A 26,517-nucleotide genomic window follows, 5' to 3' on the forward strand; every position below is an offset into this window, starting at 1 on the left:
CTCCAATCATGCCCTGTATCTCCATTCTTCCCCCTGTGTCTCCAATCGTGCCCCATATCTCCATTCTGCCCGTGTCTCCAATCATGCCCCGTATCTCCATTCTGCCCCTTGTGTCTCCAATCCTGCCCCCAGTGTCTCCAATCATGCCCCTATGTCTTTCATCCTGCACTGTGTCTCCAAACATGCCCCCTGTGTCTCCATTCTGCCCCCTGTGCCTCCAATCATGCCCCCAGTGTCTCCAATCCTGCCCTCAGTGTCTCCAATCCTGTCCCCATGTCTATCATCCTGCCCCCTGTGTCTCCAATCATGCCTCCTTGTCTTTCATTCTGCCCCCTGTTTCTCCAATCACGCCCTGTATCTCCATTCTGCCCCCTGTGTCTCCAATCATGCCCCCATGTCTTTTATCCTGCACTGTGTCTCCAATCATGCCCCCTGTGTCTCCATTCTGCCCCCTGTGTCTCCAATCCTGCCCCCAGTGTCTCCAATCCTGCCCCCAGTGTCTCCAATCCTGCCCCTTGTGCCTCTGATCCTGCTCCCTGTGTCTTTAATCCTGCCCCGTGTGCCTCCAATCATGCCCCCTGTGTCTCCATTCTGCCCCCTGTGCCTCCAATCATGCCCCCAGTGTCTCCAATCCTACCCCCAGTGTCTCCAATCCTGCCCCCATGTCTTTCATCCTGCCCTCTGTATCTCCAATCATGCCCCCAAGTCTATCATTCTGCCCCCTGTGTCTCCTATCATGCTCCGTGTCTCCATTCTGCCCCCTGTGTCTCCAATCATGCCCCCATGTCTTTCATCCTGCCCCCTGTGTCTCCAATCATACCCCGTATCTCCATTCTGCCCCCTGTGTCTCCAATCATGCCCCCATGTCTTTCATCCTGCCCCCTGTGTCTCCAATCATACCCCGTATCTCCATTCTGCCCCCTATGTCTCCAATAATGCCTCCATGTCTTTCATTCTGCCCCCTGCATCTCCAATCCTACCCCCTGTGTCTCCAATCCTGCCCCCATGTCTTTCATTCTGCCCCCTGTGTCTCCAATCATGCCCCCATGTCTTTCATCCTGCTCCCTGCGTCTCCAATCATGTCTCCGTGTCTCCAATCATGCCCCATGTGTCTGCAATCCTGCCCCATGTCTCCAACCTGCCCCATCTGTCTCCAATCCTGCCCCCAGTGTCTCCAATCATGCCCCCATGTCTTCTACCTTGCCCCCTGTGTCTCCAATCATGCCCTGTATCTCCATTCTTCCCCCTGTGTCTCCAATCGTGCCCCATATCTCCATTCTGCCCGTGTCTCCAATCATGCCCCGTATCTCCATTCTGCCCCCTGTGTCTCCAATCCTGCCCCCAGTGTCTCCAATCATGCCCCTATGTCTTTCATCCTGCACTGTGTCTCCAAACATGCCCCCTGTGTCTCCATTCTGCCCCCTGTGCCTCCAATCATGCCCCCAGTGTCTCCAATCCTGCCCTCAGTGTCTCCAATCCTGTCCCCATGTCTATCATCCTGCCCCCTGTGTCTCCAATCATGCCTCCATGTCTTTCATTCTGCCCCCTATGTCTCCAATCACGCCCTGTATCTCCATTCTGCCCCCTGTGTCTCCAATCATGCCCCCATGTCTTTTATCCTGCACTGTGTCTCCAATCATGCCCCCTGTGTCTCCATTCTGCCCCCTGTGTCTCCAATCCTGCCCCCAGTGTCTCCAATCCTGCCCCCAGTGTCTCCAATCCCGCCCCTTGTGCCTCTGATCCTGCTCCCTGTGTCTTTAATCCTGCCCCGTGTGCCTCCAATCATGCCCCCTGTGTCTCCATTCTGCCTCCTGTGCCTCCAATCATGCCCCCAGTGTCTCCAATCCTACCCCCAGTGTCTCCAATCCTGCCCCCATGTCTTTCATCCTGCCCTCTGTATCTCCAATCATGCCCCCAAGTCTATCATTCTGCCCCCTGTGTCTCCAATCATGCTCCGTGTCTCCATTCTGCCCCCTGTGTCTCCAATCATGCCCCCATGTCTTTCATCCTGCCCCCTGTGTCTCCAATCATACCCCGTATCTCCATTCTGCCCCCTGTGTCTCCAATCATGCCCCCATGTCTTTCATCCTGCCCCCTGTGTCTTCAATCATACCCCGTATCTCCATTCTGCCCCTATGTCTCCAATAATGCCTCCATGTCTTTCATTCTGCCCCCTGCATCTCCAATCCTACCCCCTGTGTCTCCAATCCTGCCCCAATGTCTTTCATTCTGCCCCCTGTGTCTCCAATCATGCCCCCATGTCTTTCATCCTGCTCCCTGCATCTCCAATCATGTCTCCGTGTCTCCAATCATGCCCCATGTGTCTGCAATCCTGCCCCATGTCTCCAACCTGCTCCATCTGTCTCCAATCCTGCCCCCAGTGTCTCCAATCATGCCCCCATGTCTTCCATCTTGCCCCCTGTGTCTCCAATCATGCCCTGTATCTCCATTCTTCCCCCTGTGTCTCCAATCGTGCCCCATATCTCCATTCTGCCCATGTCTCCAATCATGCCCCGTATCTCCATTCTGGCCCCTGTGTCTCCAATCCTGCCCCCAGTGTCTCCAATCATGCCCCTATGTCTTTCATCCTGCACTGTGTCTCCAAACATGCCCCCTGTGTCTCCATTCTGCCCCCTGTGCCTCCAATCATGCCCCCAGTGTCTCCAATCCTACCCCCAGTGTCTCCAATCCTGCCCCCATGTCTTTCATCCTGCCCTCTGTATCTCCAATCATGCCCCCAAGTCTATCATTCTGCCCCCTGTGTCTCCAATCATGCCCTTGTGTCTCCAATCATGCCCCCAGGGTCTCCAATCATGCTCCATGTCTTTCATCCTGCCCCGTGTCTCCAATCATGCTCCGTGTCTCCATTCTGCCCCCTGTGTCTCCAATCATGCCCCCATATCTTTCATCCTGCCCCCTGTGTCTCCAATCATACCCCGTATCTCCATTCTGCCCCCTATGTCTCTAATCATGCCCTGTATCTCCATTCTGCCCCTGTGTCTCCAATCATGTCCCGTATCTCCATTTTGCCCCTTGTCTCCATTCTGCCCCCTGTGTCTCCAATCCTGCCCCCAGTGTCTCCAATCCTGCCCCCTGTGCCTCTGATCCTGTCCCCTGTGTCTTTAATCCTGCACCTTGTGTCTCCAATCCTGCCCCCTGTTACTCCAATCCTGCCCCCCCTGTGCCTTCCATCCTGCCCCCTATGCCTCCAATCATGCCCCCTGTGTCTCCATTCTGCCGCCTGTGCCTCCAATCATGCCCCCAGTGTCTCCAATCATGCCACCTTGTCTCCAATCATGCGCATCTCCATCCCGTCCCCTGTGTCTCCAATCTGCCCATGTGCCTTCAATCTGCCCTGGCAGGAAGGAGACACATGGTTCATGTGTCTCCATCCTGCCGAGGAAACATATTGGCCACTTTCAATAATTAAATTAAATTTAAAAAAACTTTCTTCTTACTTGGCCGCGCTCCTGCGGCGAAGATGCAGCTGCTGCTGTGTGAGCTGAAGGACCTGTGGTGACGTCATCGTCATGTGATCAGGGGGCAGAGCTGATCAATGGTGAAGGCCTGTGATAATGATGACGTCACCACAGGTCCTTCAGCTCTTCCACTTCTGTAGCTCTGATGTCGGCCGCTGTGGCGGCTTTGCTGATGTGTGCGCCGCAGGCTCGGCCACAGCGTACAGCACTTGAGGCCCGATGACTAGAAGCACAGGAGCAGGGCCCCTGACCTGTGGGCCCCCTTCTGTACTGCTGTTCACTGGGCCCCATACAGCAGTAAAGGCAGTAATGCCCTGATGGCGGCCCTGCATTTATGTTGCATGAACCTACAACTCTTAGTATGTTGTAACATTTGTAAGGAGATACTGGGAGTTGTTAATATCAGCTGTTATTAGACTGATGACCATGTAAGAATCAGAACACTGATTATCAGCAGATAGTAGTGTAACAAGGGGCACCGGGGTGGTAGTCCAGACCAAGCTCACCCACTAAACACAGTCTGTAGGCCGGGCCCTTTGTACTTGCAATCTGGAATGGATTCAGTCTTTTCCCCAAACAAAGCTACAGTACCTTCTCTTTCTTCTGGTCACAGCAGTCCGGGCAATTAAGAGTCCAGAGATGTAGCTGTATTCCAACAGGGAACAGTAACTTTTTATTGAACAGATTTGAAGAATGGACATGAAAGACAGATACAACATGGACTTTCCTGCTCTTTCCCTGATGTTTGCTGCAGTCACACCCACAACGGGCGCAGCAGCCAAAGTTCACAGCAAACCGCTTATTGGAATCTGGGCCCCTGAGACCCTTTCAGCAAAGGCCCCTTCGAAGTCCCAAGGGCCTGTGTTGCAATCCTTTTTAGTCCTTGATGATCTGCAGCCCGGGGCAACAGACCTCTCACATCCGGGGGGATCTGGCAGTACCCTGTCTGTAAATCACGACTGCACTGATCAAAGATCCCAGCCGTTCTGGGGAAGCAGCAGCTTTCTCTCTCTGCTGCTGACCAAGCCCATCATATTAACTATTGCTGTCCCTAACTATATACAGCCATTTAAAGGAGAACATATACAATATGATACTATACATGGCAAGGTATAAGACACACATAAAACCGTACAGGTACATAACTTGTGTACAAGGGAAGTGCACAGGGGGTCACATGGTGGAAGGAGGGGGGCGCAACTGAGGGGACTGGCCATCTTCTTACAGTAGCACAAGTAAACATTTACAATTAGGCACTTTATGTGTGAAATTTTATCTGATTGAAGTTCTTCTCATCCCTGTTTTCTTCATCTGTTTCAGACAAACCATATAACTTTTCAAATTCAAAGCTCACTGCTGCAGAGTCCCTCTTCTCCAGTCCTATTCAGCACATTCCGAGATTGTGCCCTTAAGATGAGTGACCTTCATATATTGAAAAAATTATGGAATTTATTTTCTCTTTTAGTTGCATGGTTTTTGCCATATTATGGCTTAGAGCACTTGTGAAATAGGGCTCATGGTGCCAACAGTGCCTTTGCAAAACACACCTGATGTTTGTAAACTTTCTCTGAAGGCCAGTGATTCCACAAATGAACTCTTCACAAGTATACAAGGCTTATCTGTTTATTTGAAGCCATTCTAGGTAACTAAATTTTGAACTAGTATTGTTAAAGGGAATCTGTCATCCCATTTTTGCTGTATGAGCTGCAGCCACTGCCATCAGGGGCTTATATACAGCATTCTGTAATGCTGTAGATAAGCCCCCGATGTAACCTGAAAGATAAGAAAAAAAAGTTAGATTATACTCACCGGGGGGTGGGGTCTGGTGCAATGGGTATCGCTTTTCGGTCCTGCCCCTCCCATCTTCATACGATGATGTCCTCCTTCTTACTTTTGCCTCGGCTCCTGCGCAGGCGTACTTTATCTGCCCTATTCAGGGCAGACCAAACTACTGCAGTGCGCAGGCACCGGGAAAGGTCAGAGAGGTCCGGCCCCTGCGCACTGCAGTACTTTACTCTGCCCTCAACAGGGCAGATAAAGTACATCTGTGCAGGAGCCGCGGCAGAAGTAAGAAGGATGATGTCATCTCTAGAAGATGGGAGGCGCCGGACCAGACCGTGAAACCCATCGGACCGGACCCCGGGTGAGTATAATCTAACTTGTTTTTCTTATCTTTCAGGTTACATCGGGGTTTATCTACAGCATTACAGAATGCTGTAGATAAGCCCCTGATGGCGGTGGCCGCAGCTCATACAGCAAAAATGGGGTGACAGATTCCCTTTAAAAACACTGGTCTTCTGATGAACATGCAAAATGCTCATTCAATGGGTGAAATGATCTTTTATGCAGCATAAAAAAATCATAGATCATAGATCTCATCTCAGCGCTACATCATCCCATACAAACAGGACTCACACTGAAGCCACGTTCACAAGGTCACTATTTAGTGAGTATTTTACATAAATATTTGTAAGCCAAAATCAGGAGTGGATCAATCAGAGGAAAAGTATCATAGAAACACATCACCATTTCTGATTTTTTCACCCACTCCTGATTTTAAAAAAAAGGGGAGGAAAAAGCCACCGAGTAGATGGCAGACTAAAATATAACCTTTAATCCATTAGGTTAAAACATGAATGGCTCAGGATTGCCGGGCATGTAGAAAAACACTTCAGAAACAGATGACGCGTTTCAACATAACAGTCTTCATCAAGATCGATTTTTTTTTTCTTCAACTCCTGATTTTAGTTTATAAATACTGATGTAAAATATTGACCAAATACTGAACATGTGAACATGGCCTAACAAGAACAATTACAGCCTATATGGACTATGCTGTTGTGAGTTCATTTTCCCCTTCGTCACTGGGGTCTGGTGAACTCCCTATTCTGGTGAAGGAAGGTAGTGAGCCTGATTATCAGGCACCTGAGTCTAATGAGGATGACTGGCTGAGTGGAGTCGCAGACTGGATATAAGGCTGCCGATGCCCTTCTGCCCTGCGGGTGATTTCTCTGTGGACTTCTAGGACACCAGTCTGATTCCTGCTCCCTAAAGCTAAGTTTTCTGTTTTTGGCTGTTAGCCTTTTTGTTTTGTTTTTTGTTTTCCTTGCTTTTCTGTATTCTGCCATCCCCTGCTGGGGTGAGCGGAATCTCCTTTTGCCTTTAGCTCTGTCTTCAGTATATTCCTGAGTGCTGACATAGCTTTTTGAAGCCTAGCGTCTTCAGGGCCTTTTTCACTGTCAGTTTGTTGGCTCTTATTTTCATAGGGTTTTTCACGGATTGCAGACAGCAGCCTTCCTGTCCTTTTCTATCAAGTTAGCTTTGGCCCCTCTTTGCTCAGTCTATCTTTCTGTCTGTGTTAGTATTTTCATCTTGCTTCACCGTCATTATATGTTGGGGGCTGCCTTTTGCTTTGGGGTCTGCTCTGGGGCAGTTTAGATTTCCCCTTTCTTTCTTTAGGCCTATTTAATTCTCCGGCTGTGATCGAGGGGTCTAGGGCATCGTAGGAACCCCCCACGGCTACTGCTAGTTGTGTTGATAGGTTCAGGGGTCTGCAATCTGATAGCTGCCAACTTCTCTGGTTTTCTGGACTTAGCTAGCATTTCTGTTTTTGCCTCCTACGGTCACTCAATCATAACAGAATCACCCGCCATACTGCATATCCTAGGGTACTCAATAGCAGGAAAGAATTGTGTTTAAAAAAAAAAAAAAAAAATTTGTGTGTGTATATTCTTTCCTCTATATCTCTGAGGCCGTAGGGGGAATTTTTTTTTTCTCTCAATGGAGATAAAGCAATTGTCTGATCATGTGGAACAGCTTGCTACGGAAGTGCGGGGAATTTCCGCCTACCTTGCTGCTGCTCGCATGCTGTTGAACCAAAGATCCCTACACCTGATGTATTTTTTGGGGATCGATCTAAATTTTTGAGTTTCAAAAATAATTGTAAATTATTTTTTGCCTTGAAGCCTAACGCGTCAGGGAGCTCCGAGCAGCAGGTTAAAATTGTCATCGCTGCTGCGTGGCGATCCCCATGATTGGTCGTTTTCTTTGAAACCAGATGATCCTATTCTGACTAATATGAACGCATTCTTTCAAGCTTTGGGGTTGTTGTATGACGAACCTAATGCTATTGATCAGACTGAAAATACCCTGTTGGCATTGAACCAGGGTCAAGATTCTGCAGAGTTGTACTGTCAAAAGTTCCGAAAGTGGGCGGTCCTTACTACCTGGAATGATAATGCCTTGGCTGCTCTCTTTCGGAAGGGTTTGTCAGAAGCCGTAAAAGATACTATGGTGGGATTTCCTGTTCCCTCTGGTCTGGACGATTCTATGTCATTAGCCATTCAGGTTGATCCGCGTTTACGTGAACGCAGGATTGCACGAGCGGTGTTGCCACCGGTTGAACAGACGTCTGAACCTATGCAATGTGATAGAGTTTTGTCTAAGGCGCAACGTCAGGAGTTCAGAAGGCATAATAAGCTGTGTTTTTTCTGTGAAGATGCCTCGCATATAGTGTTGAGCATTCCGATACCGCAAGTATCGGGTATCGGCCGATACTTGCTGTATCGGAATTCCGATACCGACTTCCGATATTTTTTCAATATCGGAATTCGACATCGGAATCGGAAGTTCAAAGTTGATTGACAGCCTGACGTCATCATGATGCGCGGTGTGTGCGCATCATGATGCGCCGTCATTTCGGGCCTTCCGGGGGGTCTCTGCCGGCCTGCCGGTGGTCTGTGCACCCTGTGGGGGTCTGTACCGGCCTGCCGGGGGGCTGTGCCGGCCTGCCGGTGGTCTGTGCACCCTGTGGGGGTCTGTACAGGCCTGCCGGGGGGCTCTGCCGGCCTGCCGGTGGTCTGTGCACCCTGTGGGGGTCTGTACCGGCCTGCCGGGGGGCTGTGCCGGCCTGCCGGGGGGCTGTGCTGATGTCCGGGGGTCTGTGCAAGCATCGTCCGATGGGACTACAAGTCCCATCTGGCGATGCCTGCTACCATGACAGTGATTGACACATTAGCCAATGATGGGACAGTAGTAGTCCCATCATCCGGCTAATGTGTTAAATGTAAAAAAAAAAAAAAAAAATACTACATACATACTACATACATACTACATGCATGCTACATACATACTACATGCTACATACATACTACATATATACTACATGCATGCTACATACATACTACATGCTACATACATACTACATGCTACATACATACTACATATATACTACATACATACTACATACATGCTACATACATGCTACATACATACTGCATGCTACATACATACTACATACATACTACATACATACTACATGCATGCTACATACATACTACATACATACTACATACATACTACATACATACTACATGCATGCTACATACATACTACATGCATGCTACATACATACTACATATATACTACATGCATGCTACATACATACTACATGCTACATACATACTACATATATACTACATGCATGCTACATACATACTACATGCTACATACATACTACATATATACTACATACATACTACATACATGCTACATACATGCTACATACATACTGCATGCTACATACATACTACATACATACTACATACATACTACATACATACTACATACATACATACTACATGCATGCTACATACATACTACATGCATGCTACATGCATGCTACATACATACTACATGCTACATACATACCACATACATACTACATACATACTACATGCTACATACATACTACATATATACTACATGCATGCTACATACATACTACATGCTACATACATACCACATACATACTACATACATGCTACATGCTACATACATACTACATATATACTACATGCATGCTACATACATACTACATATATACTACATGCATGCTACATACATACTGCATGCTACATGCATGCTACATACATACTACATACATACTACATGCTACATACATACCACATATATACTACATACATACTACATACAATACATTCATACAATACATACATAGACATACAGTACATATAACATAGAGTAACATACTTACCAATACTTGTCACATTGTTCCCCGAAGCCATTGTCTTTTCCGGAATAAATATTAACATAACAAACCACAAAAATACTCACCCACGATCCGAAGCAGTCCACGAGTGTGTCCCACGACGATCTTGGGTAGAGAACTGCAGCATCAGATGATGCTGCTGTTCTCTACGGGCTGCAGGAATCCAATGACGGAAGGTAGGTATCCTTCCGCACTGTATTCCTCCGCCACTTAAAAAAAAAAAAGTCCCTAGTCTCACTTTATGCCATTGCTGCGTGGGAAATTCCCACACAGCAATGGCATAAAGTGAGACTAGGGACTTTTTTTTTTTTTTTAAGTGGCGGAGGAATACAGTGCGGAAGGATACCTACCTTCCGTCATTGGATTCCTGCAGCCCGTAGAGAACGGCAGCAACAGCTGATGCTGCAGTTCTCTACCCAAGATCGTCGTGGGACACACTCGTGGACTGCTTCGGATCGTGGGTGAGTATTTTTGTGGTTTGTTATGTTAATATTTATTCCGGAAAAGACAATGGCTTCGGGGAACAATGTGACAAGTATTGGTAAGTATGCTACTCTATGTTATATGTACTGTATGTCTATGTATGTATTGTATGAATGTATTGTATGTATGTAGTATATATGTGGTATGTATGTAGCATGTAGTATGTATGTAGTATGTATGTAGCATGCATGTAGCATGCAGTATGTATGTAGCATGCATGTAGTATATATGTAGTATGTATGTAGCATGCATGTAGTATATATGTAGTATGTATGTAGCATGTAGCATGTATGTAGTATGTATGTGGTATGTATGTAGCATGTAGTATGTATGTAGCATGCATGTAGTATATATGTAGTATGTATGTAGCATGTAGCATGTATGTAGTATGTATGTGGTATGTATGTAGCATGTAGTATGTATGTAGCATGCATGTAGTATGTATGTAGTATGTATGTAGTATGTATGTAGCATGCATGTAGCATGCATGTAGTATGTATGTAGTATGTATGTAGTATGTATGTAGCATGTATGTAGCATGTATGTAGTATGTATGTAGTATGTATGTAGCATGTAGTATGTATGTAGCATGTAGTATGTACACTCACTGGCCACTTTATTAGGTACACCATGCTAGTAAGGGGTTGGACCCCCTTTTGCCTTCAGAACTGCCTCAATTCTTCGTGGCAGAGATTCAACAAGGTGCTGGAAGCATTCCTCAGAGATTTTGGACCATATTGACATGATGGCATCACACAGTTGGCGCAGATTTGTCGGCTGCACATCCCTGATGCGAATCTCCCGTTCCACCACATCCCAAAGATGCTCTATTGGATTGAGATCTGGTGACTGAGGAGGCCATTTGAGTACAGTAAACTCATTGTCATGTTCAAGAAACCAATCTGAGATGATTCGAGCTTTATGACATGGCGCATTATCCTGCTGAAAGTAGCCATCAGATGTTGGGTACATTGTGGTCATAAAGGGATGGACATGGTCAGCAACAATACTCAGGTAGGCTGTGGCGTTGCAACGATGCTCAATTGGTACCAAGGGGCCCAAAGAGTGCCCAGAAAAAATTCCCCACACCATGACACCACCACCACCAGCCTGAACCGTTGATACAAGGCAGGATGGATCCATGCTTTCATGTTGTTTACGCCAAATTCTGACCCTACCATCCCAATGTCGCAGCAGAAATCGAGACTCATCAGACCAGGCAACGTTTTTCCAATCTTCTACTGTCCAATTTCGATGAGCTTGTGCAAATTGTAGCCTCAGTTTCCTGTTCTTAGCTGAGAGGAGTGGTACCCAGTGTGGTCTTCTGCTGCTGTAGCCCATCTGCCTCAAAGTTCGACGCACTGTGCGTTCAGAGATGCTCTTCTGCCTACCTTGGTTGTAACGGGTGGCAATTTGAGTCACTGTTGCCTTTCTATCAGCTCGAACCAGTCTGCCCATTCTCCTCTGACCTCTGGCATCAACATGGCATTTCCGGCCACAGAACTGCCGCTCACTGGATTTTTTTTCTTTTTCGGACCATTCTCTGTAAACCCTAGAGATGGTTGTGCGTGAAAATCCCAGTAGATCAGCAGTTTCTGAAATTCTCAGACCAGCCCTTCTGGCACCAACAATCATGCCACGTTCAAAGGCACTCAAATCACCTTTCTTCCCCATACTGATGCTCGGTTTGAACTGCAGGAGATTGTCTTGACCATGTCTACATGCCTAAATGCACTGAGTTGCCGCCATGTGATTGGCTGATTAGAAATTAAGTCTTAACACACAGTTGGACAGGTGTACCTAATAAAGTGGCCAGTGAGTGTATGTAGCATGCATGTAGTATATATGTAGTATGTATGTAGCATGTAGTATGTATGTAGCATGCATGTAGTATGTATGTAGCATGTAGTATGTATGTAGTATGTATGTAGCATGCATGTAGTATGTATGTAGTATTTTTTTTTTTTTTTTTTTACATTTAACACATTAGCCGGATGATGGGACTACTACTGTCCCATCATTGGCTAATGTGTCAATCACTGTCATGGTAGCAGGCATCGCCCGATGGGACTTGTAGTCCCATCGGACGATGCCTGCACAGACCCCCGAAGCCTGCACAGACCACCGGCAGGTCGGCACAGCCCCCCGGCAGGCCGGCACAGCCCCCCGGAGCCTGCACAGACCACCGGCAGGCCGGCACAGCCCCCCGGCAGGCCGGCACAGCCCACCGGAGCCTGCACAGACCACCGGCAGGCCGGCACAGCCCCCCGGCAGGCCGGCACAGACCACCGGAGCCTGCACAGACCCCCTGGCAGGCCGGCACAGACCACCGAAAGGCCCGTACAGACCCCAGAGAGGCTGTACAAGGCAAAAACAGGGTTTTTCTTATTCCGATACCGGAAGTCCCATAGACTTGAATGGGACTTCCGGTATCGGAATCGGCGATACCGATACTTTTTTTAAAGATCGGCCGATCCATTCCGATCCGATACTTTGAAGTATCGGACGGTATCGCTCAACTCTACTCGCATATTATTTCTGTTTGTCCTAAACGAGAGAAACGCTTTGCACACACGTTTTCTGTTGGTGGTGTTCAACCTAAGTTTCTTCTGGCAATTACTCTGATCTGCTCCCTGTCCACATTTTCCGCCAAGGCTTTTGTGGATTCGGGAGCAGCGCTAAACCTAATGGACTTGGATTTTGCTAAACGTTGTGGATTTCTGATGACACCTCTGCAGACGCCTATCCCTTTGAGGGGGATTGATGCTACTCCTTTGGCTAAAAATAAACCTCAGTTTTGGACCCAGGTGGTCATGCGGGTCGCCCCAGACCATCAAGAAAATTGCAGATTTTTGGTATTGCATGGTCTGCATGATGCCGTTGTTCTGGGGTTTCCCTGGTTGCAAATTCATAATCCAGTTTTGGATTGGAAATCTGTGTCTGTGGTGAGTTGGGGTTGTCGGTGTGCCTTTAGTGAGGCTCCGGTTTTTTCCACCTCTCCTCAGTCGCATGATGTTCCTGACTATTTGGCGGACTTTTATGATGTATTTAGTGAGAATGAGTCTGCGTCCTTGCCTCCTCATAGGAGTTATGACTGTGCAATTGAACTAAGCCCGGGGTGTAAATTTCCCAAGGGTCGGCTCTTCAATTTATCTGTACCCGAGCACGAGGCTATGCGGTCCTATAGTAAGGAGGCGTTGGAGAAGGGTCATATTAGACCATCCTCTTCACCCTTAGGTGCCGTTTTTTTTTTTTGTGGCCAGAAAGGATGGTTCTTTAAGGCCTTGTATTGATTATCGTGCCTTCAATAAAATTACTATTAAATATCAGTATCCGTTACCCCTGATTTCGGATCTATTCTCTAGAGTTAGAGGTGCTTGCTGGTTTACCAAGCTTGACCTCAGGGGGCGTATAATCTTATCCGCATTAAGCAGGGGGATGAATGGAAGACGGCGTTTAATACTCCGGAGGGACATTTTGAGTACCTGGTGATGCCTTTTGGGCTCACTAATGCCACTTCTGTCTTCCAGTGCTTCATGAACGATATTTTCCGAGACTTTGTCGATAAATTTTTGATTATCTATCTGGATGATATTTTGATCTTCTCCAAGGATTGGGATTCTCATGTGGAACATATTCGGACTGTGTTCCGGATCTTGAGGAAGAATTCCCTGTATGTCAAAGGATCGAAATGCCTTTTTGGAGTACAGAGGATTTCATTTTTGGGATTTATTTTGTCTCCGTCAACTATTGAAATGGACCCGGCCAAGGTACAGGCCATTTATGATTGGGTTCAGCCCACTTCTTTGAAGGCCCTCCAGAAGTTTTTGGGTTTTGCTAATTTTTATCGGAAATTTATAGCAAAATTTTCTAGTATTGCCAAGCCATTGACTGATCTGACTAAGAAGGGTGATGATGTGTTGAATTGGTCTCCTGAGGCTGTTGCTTCCTTTCAGGAGCTGAAGCGAAGATTTACCTCCTCCCCGGTTTTGCGGCAACCTGATGTCTCACTCCCGTTCCAGGTAGAGGTGGATGCTTCTGAGATTGGTGCAGGAGCTGTTTTGTCCCAAAAGGATCCTGTAACATCTAAAATGAATCCCTGTGCTTTCTTTTCCCGAAAGTTCTCTCCTGAACGTAACTATGATGTGGGGAATCGGGAACTGTTGGCCATGAAATGGGCATTTGAGGAGTGGAGACATTGGTTGGAGGGAGCTAAACATCAAGTTGTGGTCCTCACTGACCACAAGAATTTGATTTACCTAGAGTCGGCTAAACGCTTGAACCCTAGACAGGCTAGGTGGGCCTTGTTTTTTACACGTTTTGATTTTGTGGTCTCTTTTCTTCCTGGAACTGTCATGATCCAGGACGGGATTTCGCTTTGACCCGTCTTGGTTAGACTATGGGTTAATTGTGCTGCCTCTCTCTGGCAGCAGGAGGCTATTTAGTGCTCACTGGACCTGGGTCCGGTGTCAGTTATACTCCTGCCCTCGGCTGAGTTAAGTGACCTCTTGTATACGTGTGCCTTGTGCCTGATATCTTGCTTGCTTGTTCGGTTGTGATCTGGTTCTGTCCCTGTTACGAGTTCTGCCTGACCCTCTTGTACTGCGCTACCTCTCGTGTATGACTCTCTGCTTGTGACCCGACTCCTCTCTGCTTGTCCCCTTGGTACCACGTCGCCCTCTTGTGTATGACCTTTGGCTCTGTCTGACTACCCGTCTGTTTGTCGCTCCTGTGCCTCGTTTGCCCGTACTGCTGTGACCTCTGTTTTGCCTGACTCTGAGTTGTTGTATGGTGTCCTGTCCTATCTGAATACAGGACGCTAAGCCCCGCCCCCTTGCAGTCACATGACCATAGGTCCCGTGCAGACTATTCAGTTTCAGTGTCCGCAGGTCCTATGCATCTTTACTTTCCAGCACTGACTGGACCCTGACACTATTAGCCTGAAGCACGCATGGTCACCTCTGCTGCCCGTCTCCACAGGTATCTTTCAGCACTGCTTCTGTACTCAGGACACGCGCACTGGCTCTATGAGCAAGTGCAGTGCGGTGTCTCTGACATTAACTAAGAATGTCAAGGCAGACGCCCTCTCTAGGAGTTTCTTTGCTGATTCTCCTGTGGTGACCAAGCCTGCTACCATCTTAGGCGAAGGGGTAGTTCTTTCTGCCATCTCGCCCGATTTGAGACTTGCTCTGCAAGAGTTCCAGGAGGACAAACCTAAGCGTTGTCCCAGTGGAAAGTTGTATGTTCCTGACCAGTGGAAGAAGAGAGTGATGTCTGAAGTTCATTGCTCTGCATTGGCTGGTCATCCAGGTATTTTTGGTACTAGAGATCTGGTGAGTCGCTCTTTTTGGTGGCCCACCTTGTCTCATGATGTCAGGATTTTTGTGCAGTCCTGTGGGACTTGCTCCCGGTCTAAATCTTGTTCTCGCTCTAGTGGGTTGTTGATGCCTTTGCCGGTCCCCAGGAGGCCATGGACCCATATTTCAATGGATTTCATCTCTGATATGCCGGTCTCTCAAAGAATGACTGTTATTTGGGTGATTTGTGATAGGTTCTCTAAGATGGTTCATCTTGTACCACTCCCTAAGTTGCCATCTTCCTCTGAGTTGGTGCCCCTGTTTTTGCAACAGGTGGTTCGCTTACACGGGATTCCTGAGAACATTGTATCTGACAGAGGAGTTCAGTTTGTGTCTAGATTTTGGAGGACTTTCTGTTCCAAGTTGGGAATTCAGTTGTCCTTCTCCTCTGCTTTTCACCCTCAGACCAATGGGCAGACAGAGAGAACAAACCAGACCTTGGAGTCGTATTTGAGATGTTTTATTTCCGCTGATCAGGATGATTGGGTTTCATTTTTGCCCTTGGCCGAATTTGCTTTAAATAATAGAGCTAGTTCTGCCACTTTGATGTCACCTTTTTTTTGTAACTTTGGGTTTCATCCTCGATTTTCTTCAGGGCAGGTGGAGCCTTCTGCCTGCCCAGGTGTTGACACTGTGGTGGAGAGAATGCACCAGATCTGGGACCATGTGGTGGATAAGTTATCTCTCTCCCAGGAAAAGGCCCAGCGGTTTTCCAATCGACATAGGACCATTGGTTCCCAGTTTAAGATTGGCGATATGGTGTGGTTATCATCAAAAAATATTGCTATGAAGGTGGCATCTCCTAAGTTTAAGCCTAGATTTATTGGACCTTACAAGATTTTGGAGATTATTAATCCGGTCTCTTTTCGTTTGGCTCTTCCTGTCACATTTAAAATCCATAATGTGTTCCATAAGTCCTTGTTGAAGAGGTTTGTTGAACCAGTTGTTCCTGGGGTGGCACCTCCAGACCCTGTATTGGTTGAAGGTAACATGGAATATGAGGTAGAGAAAATACTGGATTCCCGTCTGGCTAGATGGAGACTCCAGTATTTGGTTAAGTGGAAAGGTTATGGTCAGGAGGATAATTCCTGGGTCTCTGCCTCTGATATTCATGCCAAAAGATTGGTGCGTGCCTTTCATCGGGCTCACCCTGATCGCCCTGGAGGCGTGGTGGAGGGTTCGGTAACCCCTCCTCAAGGGGGAGGTACTGTTGTGAGTTCATTTTCCCCTTCCTCACTGGGGTCTGGTGAACTCCCTATTCTGGTGAAGGAAGGTAGTGAGCCTGATTATCAGGCACCTGAGTCTAATGAGGATGACTGGCTGAGTGGAGTCACAGACTGGATAAAAGGCTGCTGACGCCCTTCTGCCCTGCGGGTGATTTCTCTGTGGACTTCTAGGACACCAGTCTGATTCCTGCTCCCTAAAGCTAAGTTTTCTGTTTTTGGCTGTTAGCCTTTTTGTTTTGTTTTTTGTTTTCCTTGCTTTTCTGTATTCTGCCATCCCCTGCTGGGGTGAGCTGAATCTCCTTTTGCCTTTAGCTCTGTCTTCAGTATATTCCTGAGTGCTGACATAGCTTTTTGAAGCCTAGCGTCTTCAGGGCCTTTTTCACTGTCAGTTTGTTGGCTCTTATTTTCATAGGGTTTTTCACGGATTGCAGACAGCAGCCTTCCTGTCCTTTTCTATCAAGTAAGCTTTGGCCCCTCTTTGCTCAGTCTATCTTTCTGTCTGTGTTAGTATTTTCATCTTGCTTCACCGTCATTATATGTTGGGGGCTGCCTTTTGCTTTGGGGTCTGCTCTGGGGCAGTTTAGATTTCCCCTTTCTTTCTTTAGGTCTATTTAATTCTCCGGCTGTGATTGAGGGGTCTAGGGCATCGTAGGAACCCCCCACGGCTACTGCTAGTTGTGTTGATAGGTTCAGGGGTCTGCAATCCGATAGCTGCCAACTTCTCTGGTTTTCTGGACTTAGCTAGCATTTCTGTTTTTGCCTCCTACGGTGACTCAATCATAACACTATGCGTGCTAAGTGATCTAGAATAGATCTCTCAGTGCGCATTGTTAATTTTGGTCTGTCTGTATAAACAGGCATTTAAACAACTGCAGCAGTCATATCCAGGGCAGCCATCAGGGCATCACTGCCCTTACTGGTGTATGGGGCACGGTGAACAAATGTAAAGAGGGGGGACCGGACCCAGTCTCACTGAGCCCCAGTATACAGTAAAGTATAGTGAGCTCGTCACAGAGAGTCTTCTTGGAGCTCCACGGCCATCAAACCTGAACAGCCATGCAGCTCCAAGGGAGTCCCTCCACCTCTTCTGTGATGCGCTGGTAACAGCACATATGCAATGGAAATATAATGAAGCAGGTAAGAGGTAGGTAAGGGGGAGGGCAAATAATGATGAATTGAGGGTGTTGAACAGGGACAATGAATGATGATGTATTGAGGTGGGGGAGCACAAATTATGATGAATCTGGGGTGGAGGACAGGGGACAGCAATGATAAATTGATGGTGGAGGACAGGGGACAGCAAATAATGAATTTAAGGTAGATGGTGGGGAGAGCAAATGATAATGAATTGAGGGTGGAGATTGGAAAGAGAGAGGACATGCCATAATGAATTGGAGCAGAGGAGGGCACAGAAGTATAATGATTTGGGAAAGAAGGAGGTACAGAGTGGGGGGCATTGAGGATGCAGAAGCGTGACAGGTAATGAATTGGAGGAAAGAGTACAGGTGCTAATTAATTTATATATTTAATAGAGGTGTGCCCAATGCTATCGCATCGGTAGGGAAGTGTGTGTGTGGGGTGTGTGTGTGTGTGTGTGTGTGTGTACATGTGTGTGTGTACATATGTGTGTGAGTACATGTGTGTGTACGTACATGTGTGTGTGTGTACGTATGTGTGTTCTGCAGCTGCCTGCCCACCCACCTCCATGCAGTCACAGTTGGCAGGAAAGAGGGTGGTTTGTGGCCTGTGCTGGAGATGTGAGTACATGTGTGTGTATTTGAGTACGTGTGTGTGAGGATGTGAGTATGTGTTTGTGTGTATGTGAGTACATGTGTGTTTGTATGTGAGCACGTGTGTTTGTGTGTGAGTACATGTGTGTGTATGTGAGTACGTGTGTGTATGTGAGTACTTGTGTGTGTATGTGAGTATGTGTATGTGAGTATGTGTGGGTATATGTGAGTATGTGTGTGTATGTGAGTACGTGTGTGTATGTGAGTACGTGTGTGTATGTGGGTACGTGTGTGTGTATGTGAGTACATGTGTGTGTATGTGAGTACGTGTGTGTGTATGTGAGTATGTGTGTGCATGTGAGTACGTGTGTGTATGTGAGTACGTGTGAGTATGTGTGTATGTGAGTATGTGTGTGTATGTGAGTACATGTGTGTGTGTGAGTACGTGTGTGTATGTGGATATGTATGTGTATGTGAGTACGTGTGTGTGTATATGTTAGTACGTGTGTATGTGAGTACGTGTGTGTGTATGTGAGTACGTGTGTGAGGGCATTGCAGATGCAGGAGCGTGACATGTAATCAATTGGAGGAAAGAGTACAGGTGCTAATTAATTTATATATTTACTAGAGGTGTGCCCAATGCTATCGCATCGGGAGGGAAGTGTGTGTGGGGTGTGTGTGTAAGTACGTGTGTGTACATATGTGTGTGTACATGTGTGTGTGTACATACATGTGTGTGTGCGTACGTGTGTGTGTCCCGCAGCTTTCGGCCCACCCACCTCCATGCAGTCACAGCCGGCAGGAAAGAGGGTGGTTTGCGGCCAGTGCTGGAGATGGGAGTACATGTGTGTGTGTGTGTGAGTATGTGTGTGTGTATGTGAGTACGTGTGTGTATGTGTATGTGAGTACATGTGTGTGTATGCGAGGTCATGTGTACTTGTATGTGAGTACGTGTGTGTGAGTACATGTGGGTGTGTATGTGAGTACATGTGTGTGTATGTGAGTACATGTGTGTGTATGTGAGTCTGTGTATGTGAGTACGTGTGTGTGTATGTGAGTACGTGTGTGTGTATGTGAGTACGTGTGTATGTGGGTATGTGTGTGTATGTGAGTACGTATGTGTGTATGTGAGTATGTGTGTGCATGTGAATGTGTGTGTGTATGTGAGTACGTGTGTGTGTATGTGAGTACGTGTGTATGTGAGTATGTGTGTGTATGTGAGTATATGTGTGTATGTGAGTACGTGTGTGTATGTGTGTGTGTGTATGTGAGTAAGTATGTGTGTATGTGAGTACGTGTGTGTGTATGTGAGTATGTATGTGTATGTGAGTACGTGTGTGTGTGTGAGTACGTGTGTGTATGTGAGTATGTGTGTGTATGTGCGTACGTGTGTGTGAGTACGTGTGTGTGTATGTGAGTACGTGTGTGTGTATGTGTGAGTACTTGTGTGTGTGTATGTGAGTACATGTGTGTGTATGTGAGTACATGTGTGTGTGTGTGAGTACATGTGGGTGTGTATGTGAGTACATGTGTGTGTATGTGAGTACATGTGTGTGTATGTGAGTCTGTGTATGTGAGTACGTGTGTGTGTATGTGAGTACGTGTGTGTGTATGTGAGTACGTGTGTATGTGGGTATGTGTGTGTATGTGAGTACGTATGTGTGTATTTGAGTATGTGTGTGCATGTGAATGTGTGTGTGTATGTGAGTACGTGTGTGTGTATGTGAGTACGTGTGTATGTGAGTATGTGTGTGTATGTGAGTATATGTGTGTATGTGAGTACGTGTGTGTATGTGTGTGTGTGTATGTGAGTAAGTATGTGTGTATGTGAGTACGTGTGTGTGTGTATGTGAGTATGTATGTGTATGTGAGTACGTGTGTGTGTGTGAGTACGTGTGTGTATGTGAGTATGTGTGTGTATGTGCGTACGTGTGTGTGAGTACGTGTGTGTGTATGTGAGTACGTGTGTGTGTGTGTGTGAGTACTTGTGTGTGTGTATGTGAGTACATGTGTGTGTATGTGAGTACATGTGTGTGTATGTGAGTACATGTGTGTGTATATATATGTGAGTACGTGTGTGTGTATGTGAGTACATATGTGTGTGTATGTGAGTACATATATGTGTGTATGTGAGTACATGTGTGTGTGTGAGTACATGTGTGTATGTGAGTACGTGTGTGTGTGTATGTGAGTACGTGTCTGTATGTGAGTACATGTATGTGTATGTGAGTATGTGTGTGTATTTGAGTACATATGTGTGTATGTGAGTACTTATGTGTGTGTGTATGTGAGTATGTATGTGAGTACGTGTGTGTGTGTGTATGTGAGTACGTGTCTGTATGTGAGTACATATGTGTGTGTGTGTATGTGAATACGTGTGAGTGTGAGTACGTATGTGTATGTGAGTACGTGTGTATGTGAGTACGTGTGTGTGTATGTGAGTACGTGTGTGTGAGTACGTGTATATGTGAGTACGTGTGTGTGTACGTGTGTGTACGTACATGGTGGGCAGGCAGCGGCGGGTCCAGCGGGGGGTCCGGTGGCGTGTCCAGCAGCAGCGGGTCCAGCAGCGGAGGCGGGGTTCAGCGGCAGCGGGTCCAGCGGCAGGGGGGTCCTAGCGGCGGCCAGCTGGCAGAAAAGACCGCGGCTTGCGGCCTGTGCTGGAGATGGGGTGCGGCGCCACCAGAGGGCACCTGTACCCCATCTCCAGCACAGGCTACAAGCCGCGGTCTTTCCTGCCAGCTGTGAAGGAGGTGGGTGGGCAGGCAGCGGCGGGTTCAGCAGCAGCGGCGACGGTGGGTCCAGCAGCGGTGGGGGGTCCGGCGGCGGCAGGGGGATCCCGGCGGTGTCCCACTGATGGTACTGTGGAAGGGCCTGGTACCACCAGCGGGTGCCATATTGGAATACCCATCACTTGGGTATTTCAATATGGCGGTCGGCGTACTTCCGGTGCAGCGCGGTGGATTTTGGGATTCGGGGACATCCAGACGGAAGTGGATGACGGACAATTTAAGGCAATTATATATATAGATTGGGTGGGGAAAGAGGCTATTTATAGTTAGTGGAAGCACAGTGGTGGATTACAGTTTATATTTGAAATGGTGGGTTGCATAATAACTAATTATATATTAAAGGTGAGTCCATGTCTGTATTCAGCTGTGTAGTGTAGAGGTTGGAGAATGTCCTCTGGAAGCGGTGATCTAGATAACAGTGTATTTTTTATGCAGAGACAAGACCTTGCTGAAAGAAGTGATGGCAATGTGCGCTGGATAAAAATGAAAAGCGAAGATGAAGGACTTGAACTAGAGACATCACCGGTGAGTCAATGTGTTACCTATAAAAAAAGAGAAGAGAAGCCAGCGTTGCCAAGGTCAGGACGCATAACATAAAGTGCATTTGCACATAACATCTAACTGTATTCAAAATGAGATATTTAGCAAAAAAATTGATCAATTCAATTGAGCCACCCCGCCGCGCCAAGGCAATCTCATGTGGGGGGTCCTACTCTACGTTTTTAATAAATACTGTGCCATTACGGCCTCCTAGATACATTAAAAGCAAGACCACTTTAAATGCAATCCGTACCTGAGCATTTCTGGATCGCTCCCATGATGCCAGAAAAGGCAAGTGCGGATGAAGGCCAACCAGGTCTGAATGCAGACGTGTCAGGTTTAGCCTCCACACATTGCCTGACCAGCAAGCACAGATGAAGGGCAATGCAGGTTCAGATACAGGTGCACAATTAAATAAAGCTTGGGGCAGGGTGGGGCTGCTGTGTATGTGTGCACAGCAGCCTAGATCCATCACAGTGAACACAGAAAAAATGGCGAACACAACCCAGCGCGCACGGCAACAGTGGTGGTCAGCCACATACCAATGTACAAAAAAAGAGAAGAGAAGCCAGCGTTGCCAAGGTCAGGACGCATAACATAAAGTGCATTTGCACATAACATCTAACTGTATTCAAAATGAGATATTTAGCAAAAAAATTGATCAATCAATGTGTTACCTATACACTTACACTATTCACTGTATATTATATACAGAGCTTCTGTGTATGATGTAACTGGTGATCACCGTATACTATACAGTATGTACAGAGCTCCTGTGCATAATTTCACTGGTAATTACTGTATTACATGTACATTGATAATATATACAGAGCTCATGTGTATAATGTAAATGGTGATCACTGTACACTTACACTATACACTGTATACTATGTACAGAGTTTCTGTGCATAATGGCACATTTTGTTTTTTTTATTATCCCCTTCCAACATTGGGTGTAATAGTATGCCAGTGTCAGACTCCCCTTGTTTGGTGTGGGCTCTGGCGCTGAGCATGCACCTTTCTGGGCACATGACAGCTGATCTCTACAGCTGACATGTGCCCGCAACAGTCGTGGGTGGAATCGTGATCCACCCGCAGCTGTTAACAGGTTAAATGCCGCTGTCAATCTCTGATAGAGACATTTAATCGTGTTTACCAGAAACGCATCATAAATCCCGCCGATCGGTGACCCTGTCACATGATCGCGGCTCACTGATAGGTTAGCATGACACACAGAGGTCTCCAGTAGACCTCTATGGTTGTCATTGCCAGATTGCTATGAGCACGACCCCATGGTTGGCACTCATAGCAAGTGAGAATTTCTGCTACACACAGGCGATCTGTGTGTAGCAGAGGAGATCAGAGTACTGCAGCTTCTAGTCTGCCATGGAGACTATTGAAGCATATGAAAAGTAACAAAAAAAGTTTTTACAAATATGAAAAAAAATTAAAAAAACATGACAGTTCAAATCACCTTCTTTTGCCTCATTTAAAGTAAAACAATAAAAAAATCAAATATACACATATTTGGTATTGCCGTGTTCAGAATCGCCCAATCTATCAAAATAAAAAAGAATTAATCTGGTCGATAATCTGAGCAATGCGAAAAAAATTCAAAACTTCAGAATTACGTTTTTTGGTCCCCACTACATTGCAATAGAATCCAATAACAGCGACCAAATGATCGCATCTACACCAAAATGGTATCAATAAAAATGACAGCTCGGCTCGCAAAAAATAAGACCTTACCCAGCCCCAGCTCATGAAAAATGGAGACGCAACAGGTCTTGAAAATTGGTGTCTTTTTTTTTTTACTAAAGTTTGGATTTTTTTTCCACCACTTAAATAAAAAAGAACCTATACATGTTTGGTATCTATGAACTCATAATGATCTGGAGAATCATAATGATGGGTCAGTTTTAGCATTTAGTGAACAAAGTTAAAAAAAAAATGTGGAATTGCACTTTTTTTGCAATTTTCCCTGCACATTAATTTTTTTTTCTGTTTTCCAGTAACGCTATGTTAAAACCAATGGTGTAGTTCAAAAGTAAAACTTGTCCCGCAATAAACAAACCCTCTCATGGCCATTTTGACCGAAAAATGAAAAAGTTATGGCTCTATGAAGGAGAGCAAATAACGAGAACTCAAAAACACCTTTGTTCGTGAAGGGGTTAGTGATCAGCATTATAGTATTCGATCACAATGTGGTGGTAATATGTGGTCTGGTCATGTTGTGGCAGTAAGTGTTCCTTGTATGTAGTATTATTCGGTTAATATGTGGTGGTAATATGTGGTCTGGTCATGGAGGGGTAGTATTTGTTACTTGTATGTGGTATTATTTGGCCACTTTGTAGTGATAATATGTGGTCTGGTCATGTTGTGGCAGTAAGTGTTCCTTGTATATAGTATTATTTGGTTACTATGTGGTGGTAATATGTGGTCTGGTTATGTTGTGGCAGTAAGTGTTCCTTGTATGTAGTATTATTCGGCCACTATGTAGTGGTAATATGTGGTCCATCATTGTTTGCCATGTTTGATGGGAACTGGTAATGTGTGATTAGTGAGGACTTTGTGTAAAAGTGGACTTATTCCAAGAGTGGGCGGTGGGACTGTGGAAGGTTCGAGCCTGGGCGGAGCCTCAAGTGGGCCCTAACTATTCAAGTTGATTGATAAAATGTCTAGGTTGTGTAAACTTATCATCAGAGTAATAGATGGGTACTATGAGGAATCTAAGCTTTAAGATATATACTGTTTTTTTCATATATGCTTCTTTACTTCATGTTTCCATGTGTGTTCTATTGTAAGAAGATGGAAGTTATGCCAACTTTCCCCTCTAAGACACTTGGGTTAATGTAATGTATATGTGTCCCAAGCAAGAAGTAATGAACTGCACCAGAGAAAAATTCTCCTCTAATTGTTCAAAAATGGTCCACTATTTTAACTGAATTACTTTACAGAGTATTCAACGAATCTGCGGTGCTCAGCAATAAAAAAGACATGTCCGTTTGAGTAAAATTGAGATGAAATATGCTGCACTCACCACGTTGAAGTAAATCTTACAAACCCTTTATTTCACCTTTACAGTACTGGCAATGAAAGCGCATATGCAATATGGGAAGGAATGGACAGTGCTCTACTCCTGCACTCCCCGCATTCTTCCCAAGCCTGCATATCCACTTTCAATGCCTGTACCATAAAGGTGAAATAAAGGACTTGTAAGATTTACTTCAACGTGGTGAGTGCTGCATATTTCATCTTAATGTATATATATGCGTGAAGTAGTTAGTGACTTTATTAGTGATACTGCTGTGTTTTACCAAACAGTAGGGAGAGTTAGCGTTAATGACTGGGACTAGTCAAGAGTGGGAGGGACTGAAGTGGAGAGACAGAGTGAGTTTCCTTTCAGGAGTCAGATAGGACTCAGCATGCAGCAGAAGCATACCTATGGTCTGATCAGGGAGCAAAGCTGTGTGAAATGGATGTCCCTGAAGTGAGAAGAGATCGAGGCAAAGGATAGTGAGATCTACGGTAGAGATGAGGAAAAGTAATAAAACCAGTGAGTGATTCTCTGGAGATGGAATCTGGGGCAGAAGGAATATCGGGATGGTCCTGCATTCACAAGCCAAATAGGTAACAATATGAATCAGAGCAGGGAATGCGAGAAGAAAAGAGTGCCCCATGTGATAGTTCCAAGATGTCGGCATCAGGGAAACTAAGTAATGGCCGTATTGGCAGAAGGAGCTCCCCTAAAGGGAAAAAGTCAAGGAACTGGGGATTGAGAAATAGGGCTCCCTCTTACTGGACTGTAGTGCCATTATTGGAGACAAGTGAATCTCCTGAAGCACTGTGCTTTTTTTGTGGTGAAGGCAAAGGAACTGAGACAGAACCAAGTTTAGTAAGGAGAGAACGAATGTCTATGAGGATGTTCTATGTGCTAGGAGAAGCCTCCATGAAGATTGACACCCGCTATTGACTGTACATACATTTCTCTTCCCTATGTTATTTTTCAGTAAAAGATTATTTTTGAATAGTGGTCTCCCTCATTGAACTTTACAACATATGGTCCTTGTCAACTGAAGTCACTGGCATCATGTGACCTTCAAAGGCATAGCGCCTTATTAGAAAAAGTCCATACACCCAGCCAGGAAATACATTTTCATGTAACATGCCAGGACTTTGAAGACGAGTAACTTCTCTATGGCTACTGCCTTACTCCACATTACAACGTTACATTTTCATGACTTTGCTGCCATCAGTCTTAATAATCTAAAATGTGCATATTCAAATAAGAACAAGGAAAACTATTGCTTAACCAGTATCCTAACTTTTGAATGATACTAAATAGTTTGATATTTCAGTCTCATCAGATTAACCGAGCCATGGCAGTCCAAAAGAGTCAGCAATGTACTTCACTACAGCATAGTGAGGATATTTGCATTGCCAAAAAAAAAATAAGAGAACTGTCAATCAACTACACTAAGCTGTGCAATTTATAAAAAAGTTAAACTTTATTATAAAATTAATTTTACTGTCTGCATTAATTTTATTCTGTTAAGATCCCAATAAGGAATCCAGTGTGCATGGAAAAACAAAGATCTAAGGTGTTCTTTTATTGAGCCCTAGGGATCCGCTTTACTCTACATTTTCATATAAAAGACATTTGTGAGCTGGGTCAGTGGAATTTTAACTTGTGTTGACTAAGTGCATGAGCCAAGACCTTCTGTCCTGTTTCAGCTGCTCATACCTAGTTTAAAAAAAGAAATACAGGATTGTAGTTTATGAGAAGTGGCATGAAAACACAATGTGCTATGAGGTTATGTCTGTCAAGCCAAGTCAATCT

The sequence above is a fragment of the Dendrobates tinctorius genome, unplaced genomic scaffold (assembly GCF_039654945.1).
Source record: "Dendrobates tinctorius isolate UK_male_01 unplaced genomic scaffold, ASM3965494v1 ptg000304l, whole genome shotgun sequence".
Taxonomy (NCBI): Eukaryota; Metazoa; Chordata; class Amphibia; order Anura; family Dendrobatidae; genus Dendrobates; species Dendrobates tinctorius.